This window comes from Camellia sinensis, chromosome 6 (genome assembly GCF_055761805.1).
Source record: "Camellia sinensis isolate YWXY chromosome 6, ASM5576180v1, whole genome shotgun sequence".
NCBI classification, from domain to species: Eukaryota; Viridiplantae; Streptophyta; class Magnoliopsida; order Ericales; family Theaceae; genus Camellia; species Camellia sinensis.
In genome coordinates this window covers 104,673,409-104,680,477 of record NC_138966.1, presented here as the reverse complement: position 1 = coordinate 104,680,477, position 7,069 = coordinate 104,673,409, and the positions used below count along the sequence as shown (strand labels likewise).

Genomic DNA, 7,069 nt, shown 5'->3' with positions numbered 1-7,069 from the left:
ATATTAAATACAAACTGATTACTATCACAACTTTCATGGTAGATTTACACCTTGAGAAAAACAATTTCCTAACACAATTTGTTAAACTTATGAACTAGATACAGTTTGAATATATCAAAATTTTCTTTACTTTTGTCTTTAAAACTTTAATTTGTTGTAATATATATATATATATATATATATATATATATTGTATTAATTTAGTTCAATTAATAACATCTATTGAAAAATTGTACAAAAATAATAGCAAAATAATATGTTTAAAGGAAAATTTATTATTTTAAATTAGATACCAATCCTAATTTCTTTGAAGAAAGTAAATTGAATATCTTATCTTTTAACTATTTCACCCTTTGATTTTTAAGCATTGGTATGTTGATTGTTTACAAAATAAAAACAAACGGATCCAATATTGGGAACTATATAATTTTAAACTATTTGATTGGAGTACTCTCAAGTTCAAGTCTGAACTTTATAAAACTTGATAGACCTATAGAGTTCATCATAAGTCTCGTTTTAAACAGTTTATTTTGTAAAATTCTCAATGTATATCATTTATGGAAAAAAAAATTAATTCGATCGTATAATCGTAGTCTTTTTTATTTTATTGTGTTTGTCTAAAAAAAAAAAAATAGATAACAAGTTTGTTTTTTAAAATAGATCATCCAAACTTACTTGTCGTCTTTTTTTTTTTTTTGTTGACAAACACATTAAATGAAAATTTTACGATTATCAAATTGACTTAATTTTTTTTTATAAATAATATATACAGAGGCTCCTACAAATAAACTGTTCAAATAATTAAAATAGAACTCGTAAGAGCTCGATGGCCTATCTTGAGAAAGGCTCAATCATAAAGATATACATAGTAAATATAATTCTAAAAATTTGTTAAATTTTATAAAAGAACAAATATGATAAAATCATGTTATCACAATTATCATCGAACCAGTTTGAATTTTTAATATAAATAAAAAAAATAAAAAATTTATACACAATGACAAAAATAAAAGTACCAAATCATCAAAATGGGTGTTTCGACAATCACAAGTCATGAACTGAACGATTCAATTTTTTCTGGGAGGGGACCTGTTAGGCCTACCGGGGGCTATTTCACTACAAGAAAACTGGGTATATGAGACGGAACTATTTGCGACGGCACACTTGCCGTCTCAAAAAGTCACTTTTTGTGACGGCAGAAAATGCCGTCTCAAAAAAGCAGAGTATTTGCGACGGCACCATTTGCCGTCTCAAAAAAGCAGAGCATTTGCGACGGCACTATTTGCCGTCTCAAAAAATGAGAGTATTTGCGACGGCAAATGGTGCCGTCGCAAATGCTCTGCTTTTTTGAGACGGCAAATGGTGCCGTCGCAAATACTCTGCTTTTTTGAGACGGCAAATGGTGCCGTCGCAAATGCTAATGCTCTGCTTTTTTGAGACGGCAAATGGTGCCGTCGCAAATACTCTGCTTTTTTGAGACGGCATTTTCTGCCGTCACAAAAAGTGGCTTTCAGGTTTTTTTTTTAGTGAATATTTTTAAAATTTTAAATATATTTTTTAGATGTACCTTACTTAGATGTATCTAAAAAATAAAAAATTTATGAAAAAATATTTTTAAAAATTAATAAATACATAAAAATACAAAAAAAAATGTATTGAATTATGATTTTTTTTTTTGTATTTTTGGTATTTAGTGAATTTTTAAAAGATTTTGGTGATTGTGGTTTTGAGATAGCTTCATATATATACAGTCACAAAATGATTTGAATAAATTCAACGGTATTTTTCTATCGCAAAAAAAATTAAAAAAAAATAATGTCGTCTTACTCTTTTGATATAACATTTTTCTTTTCATTCATTTTTTCATTTTCCTGTCTCTCTGTCTCTATCTCTCTCTCCTCTCTTTATCTCTTTTCATTCATTTCTCTCTATCTCTATCTCTCTCTCTTTCTATGTCTGCCTATGTCTCTCTCTCTCTCTCATTTTCTCTCTGTGTCTCTCGCCTATCTCTCTTCTCTCTATCTCTCTCATCTGTTTTCTCTCTCTGTCTCTCTCGCTCATCTCTCTTATCTCTATCTCTCTTATTTCTTTTTTTTTTCTCTCTCTTATCTTTCTATCTCTCTCTATCTCTCTCGCTCATTTCTCTTCTCCTTTTGTCTCTCTCTTTTTCTGTGTCTCTCTCTCGCTCATCTCTTTTCGCTCTATTTCTCTCTTTTTTTGTCTATCTCTCGCTCATCTCTTGTTTCTCTCTCTTTTTCTATCTTTCTATCTCTCTCTTTTTTTCTCTCTCTATCTCTTTTTCTGTCTATCTCTCTCTCCCTGTCTCTCTCTCACTCATCACTCTTTTCTCTCTGTGTGTCTACTTGTCTATTTGTCTATTTCTCCCTCACTATGTTCGACTTGCTCACTCTCTTACTCATATCTTCTCTATTTATCGAGCTCCTTCTCGATTTATCGATCCACTATAAGAAAATACACTTTTGGCAACCACTTTGTCTATCTCTCTCTCGCTCATCACTCTATCTCTGTGTCTCTCTCTCTCTATCTCTCTTCTTTATCTGTCTCTCACGAAATTAAAATATTTTTAAAATATTTAAATATTTAAAATATTAAAAAAATTGATTTGAATTAAGTTTTGAACAGAGTTTTGAATTATCTGTCTTCTTTATTTATTGAGCTCCCTATCGATTTATCGATCCACTACAAGAAAATACACTTTTAGCGACCATTTTGTCTCTTTCTCGCTCATCACTCTGTCTCTCTATCTCTTTTCTCTATTCGTCTCTCACTCATCTTTCTCTCTCACTACCCATCTTCCCTACCACATTTACCACTACTGCAAATGCCATTCAACTACCACCACTCTTCTCTTTCTCTCTTTCACTCATCACTCTTATTTCTCTGTCTGTTTGTCTATCTATTTGTTTGTTTGTTTGTCTGTGTGTCTTTCGTTCATCTTTCTTCTCTCTATCTCTCTCATTTGCCTTCTCTCTATGTCTCCCTCGCTCATCTCTCTTCTCTCTATCTCTCTCATCTCTTTTCTCTCTCTGTCTCTCTCGCTCATCTCTTTTCTCTCTATCTCTCTATTTTTCTATTATCTTTATCGTTCATCTCTTTTCGCTCTCTTTCTATATGTCTCTCTCATCTCTTGTTTATCTCTATTTTTCTATATGTCTCTCTCTATCGATTTCTCTCTCTGCCTCTCTATCTCTCTCTATATCTTTTTCTCTCTCTCTCGCTCATCACTCTGTCTTTCTCTCTCTTCTCTATCTGTCTCTCACTCATTTCTCTCTCTCACCACCCATCTCCTCTATCACCTTCACCACTACTGCAAACACCATTCCACCACCACCATTACTTCTACTGTAGCCACTTCACCTCTACGACTACCATTACTACTACTATCGCCACCACTCCACTACCACCACTACCACTACTTCTCTTTCACCTCTGCCACTCCATTTACACTACCACTACCACAACTTCACCACTAATCTGTTTCGCCATCACCATCACCGCCGCCACCACCATCATCTCTTATCCACCACCTTCACTACTGCTGCCGCTCCTTTTCCTCTACTACAAAAAATTAGTTCATGATTTTTAATAATAAAAAAAAATAGACCGCAGAAAAATATTTTTCATTGACTACAGAAAATTAACTTTTATTTTAGTGAAAATATTTTTCATTAAAATATATATGAAACAAATCAACTTTAATAACGGAAAGAAAATAAAAATTATTATTTATTTATTTTTATTATTTAAATATTTATTTATAATGAATTATTATTTTTTTATTTTTTTTTATTTTTTTTTCATCCCTCCCGCTCGGTTACCCTCATTTTTTCCACTCCCGCGCCCCAAAATCCCCAATCTCTTTAGAACCAAATAAAACCCTAAATCTAATCGTCTCCCTCACATCACTCTCTCAGTCGCCTCTCTCTCTCTCACCCTCTCGTTTATATCTGCACCCATCACTCTCTCAGTCGCCTCTCTCTCTCTCTCTCTGTCTCTCACCCTCTCGTTTATCTCTGCACCGATCTCGTTCATCTCTGCACCGATCACTCTCTTACTCTCTCGTTGCTCATCTCATCTTTGGTTTGTTCTTTGTGTTGCCGTAGCTACGGCGTCGAAACAAGCAGAACAACTCAGGCAAGATGGAAATACCTACTTCAAGAAAGATCGATTCGGCGCCGCCATTGATGCCTACACCGAGGTCTCTTTTTCTCTATCCATCTATCTCATCTTTCTATTTTATCAACCCTATTTCTCTATGTATATCAATTTGTAAATTCAAACTTTAAAAAAAAAAAAAATTGATGATTTTATTTATTTATTTATTTTTTAAAATTTTTAGTTTTATTGGTCTATGGTTTGTTCTTTGTGTTGCATAAATTTCTCATTTTTGTTTAGTTTATTTGATTTTTGTAGGCAATTACTTTGTGCCCTAATGTTCCTGTATATTGGACCAATCGCGCTTTATGTCATCGCAAGCGCAAGTATGTACGAACACAAACCCTCCTTGCAAATTCATTTTTTTACCACTTTAATCATTAACTTTTGTTTGTGTTATTCATAATCCTATTCATTGTTTTTTTGCTTTACGATTTGGGTGTTTTTTTTTTTTGGTAGTGATTGGACAAAAGTTGAGGAGGATTGTAGAAGAGCCATTCAGCTTGATAACAATTCTGTCAAGGTTAGGGGTACTGAATTCACCCTAATCTCACTTGTTCCATTGCATTATTGTGGTCATTGGTGGACATCCTTTCCCCCTTCCAAAAAAAAAAGGCTGCTTTGCTTTTGTTAGGCAAGTAGAATAACTTGCCACATAATTATACAAAACATCACACACAAGCTTTTGTTCTAGGTGGACATCCTTTCCCCCTTCCAAAAAAAAAAAAAAAAAAAAGAAATCGAAAGCTTAATACAGTTCAAAACACACTTACATATATGTATATATATGATGGATTTTTTAGTGGACATCATAGTGATATGTATTGAGATTGTTTTAGACTTGTAAACTCAGAAATGTTTTTTTATGGCACCTTTATGAAACACATGTGTCTCGTTTTACATTGTTTATTCATGGTTTTAAATTATGCTTTTTGTTAGTTGATGATGCTACTGAGATTTAATCTTTTGGTGCAAATATAATGAATTTATGGACTGTAAAATTTAAAAAATAGAGGAAGGAGTACAAAAGCACCTAATTATAATTGATAACATAATAAAATTCAGATTGCATTACATGTTGCAAGGGTCGATTGTCATTGGCAGTCAAGTTTGATGACCAGCTTGCCATTATAGATAGCTATGTCTCAAAGGCTATAATGCTGCGCCATAACTCACGGTAATCATCAGTCCAAATTATCAAAGGATTGTTCCCCAGTGGCATGCTTTTCAAAAGTTCCTTGGGGAGGAAAGAACTAATTCTTCAACCTTCACAAAAGTTTTTGTGTAAACTCACTTACTGTTCTTGTTCTATATTTCATTTGAAAAGGTGCTTAACCTACAGGAACCATATTGTATAATTTACATAAGACAGATTCTTGAGAAATGTTACCATAACTAAATTTCAATTAGATTTAGAAAATAAGGGGTGGAGGTTGTTTGTCTATGACTTCTTGTGGATAGCTTTGTACCATTTTTTACCACTATTTTTTTGTGCAGCTTAGCTTTATTCATGCTTGTTTATCATTTCTCATTTCTCCCATAAATCACACCCGCTGTAATGACAAAACCCCATTTTATTGTCACCGCTAGAAATATAAAATTTGGCAATCTCTTCAATCAGGTGGTTTCCTTCGAAACTTTTATCAGTTCACGAATTAGATTTGAACATATTTTACAATGTGACATCTTAGCTGTAATTTATGATTTGTTACCTTGATTTGTAGTTCTTGTGGATTTTAACTATTTAGTGAGACTTCAAAGCCCCAATGTGCTCTATCTCTCTACACCAACAGACTAATAGGCAATGTGCAAGGTATTAAATCTTTCTTTATGCAAGGATCGTCAATGATGCTCTGTGGTATGGATCGGGTCTAGGTGTATGTGTAGCCTTACCTACGGATTTTGCTGGAGTGCAAAGCCCCAATGTTGGTGGGGGATATTGTAGAAAATTCAGTAGAGCACCCAAGACCCTAGGCAAACCTAGGTGATTGTATTATTATTTTTCCTTTCATGTGCAAAATTTATATAATCGTTGCTCATGCATGAATTTACAACATATAGCATATATTTGATGAGATCACATTGTTAGTTTAGTGCCTTGGAGCTGAATGATACATGAAACTAAGTATACCTTAATCTATAATTGAATGATAATAATTGATGATGATGTGATAGTGAAATATTGGTGTTAATTTTGGTTTGTTCTTTGTGATGTTCAGGAGATAGTGATGTCACAGAAAATTTTGCCGAGGGGAAGATCTGATTCTAGAAGTAAGGAATTTGTAGCTTGATTTTTGAAATAGGCTCAAAATTGAGATCTTGTTGGAAATTTTTTATTTTTTTATTTTTTGTAAGAGCATTTAAATATCTAATGTGCTGATTGGTGAATTTTAGATTTTATTTTATTTTATTTTTTTTAGGATTTGGGTGAATTTTATAATTTAAATATGCTTTTATGAACATGTACAGTTTAATTATTCTTTGTAAAATATTGAATTTGATGGTTTGATCAATTTTTATTTTTATTTTTATTTTCTGTTATAATGTTTTTGTGAATGGAATGTAAATAATCAGCTCTTAGAGAGTGAGAGACGGCACCACCGTCGGAAAAAATAGAAATTTTTAATATTTTTATTAATTTTGTTATAGGTTTTACTTTTTGCGACGACATTATACTGTCGCAAAAAATAGAAATTTTATTATTTAAAATAAAAATTTTATTATTTTTTAATATTTTTTGCGACGGTATTACACTGTCGCAAAAATAAAAAATTTCATATTTTTTATACTTTTTGCGACGGCACCACACCGTCGCAAAAAAAGTGTTTTTTTTAAAGAAAAAGACTATTAGCGACGGTATTTATTGCCGTCTCAAATAACATTTTTAGCGACG

General features: G+C 32.4%; 1 long non-coding RNA gene across 10 annotated transcripts; it reads left to right on the top strand.

The window, feature by feature from the left end:
• Positions 1-3,869: 3,869 nt before the first annotated feature.
• On the top strand, positions 3,870-6,553 carry LOC145792352 (uncharacterized). Of its 10 annotated transcripts, none has more exons than XR_014331737.1 (5): positions 3,870-4,219; positions 4,435-4,506; positions 4,636-4,706; positions 5,901-5,989; positions 6,396-6,553. It is a non-coding gene; the product is annotated as an uncharacterized LOC145792352 (long non-coding RNA). The 10 variants fall into 10 exon arrangements; XR_014331744.1 differs by having other exon boundaries at positions 3,879-4,219; positions 4,435-4,502; positions 4,636-4,699; positions 6,396-6,547; XR_014331739.1 differs by lacking the exon at positions 5,901-5,989 and having other exon boundaries at positions 3,871-4,219; positions 4,636-4,699; positions 6,396-6,551.
• Positions 6,554-7,069: the final 516 nt, after the last annotated feature.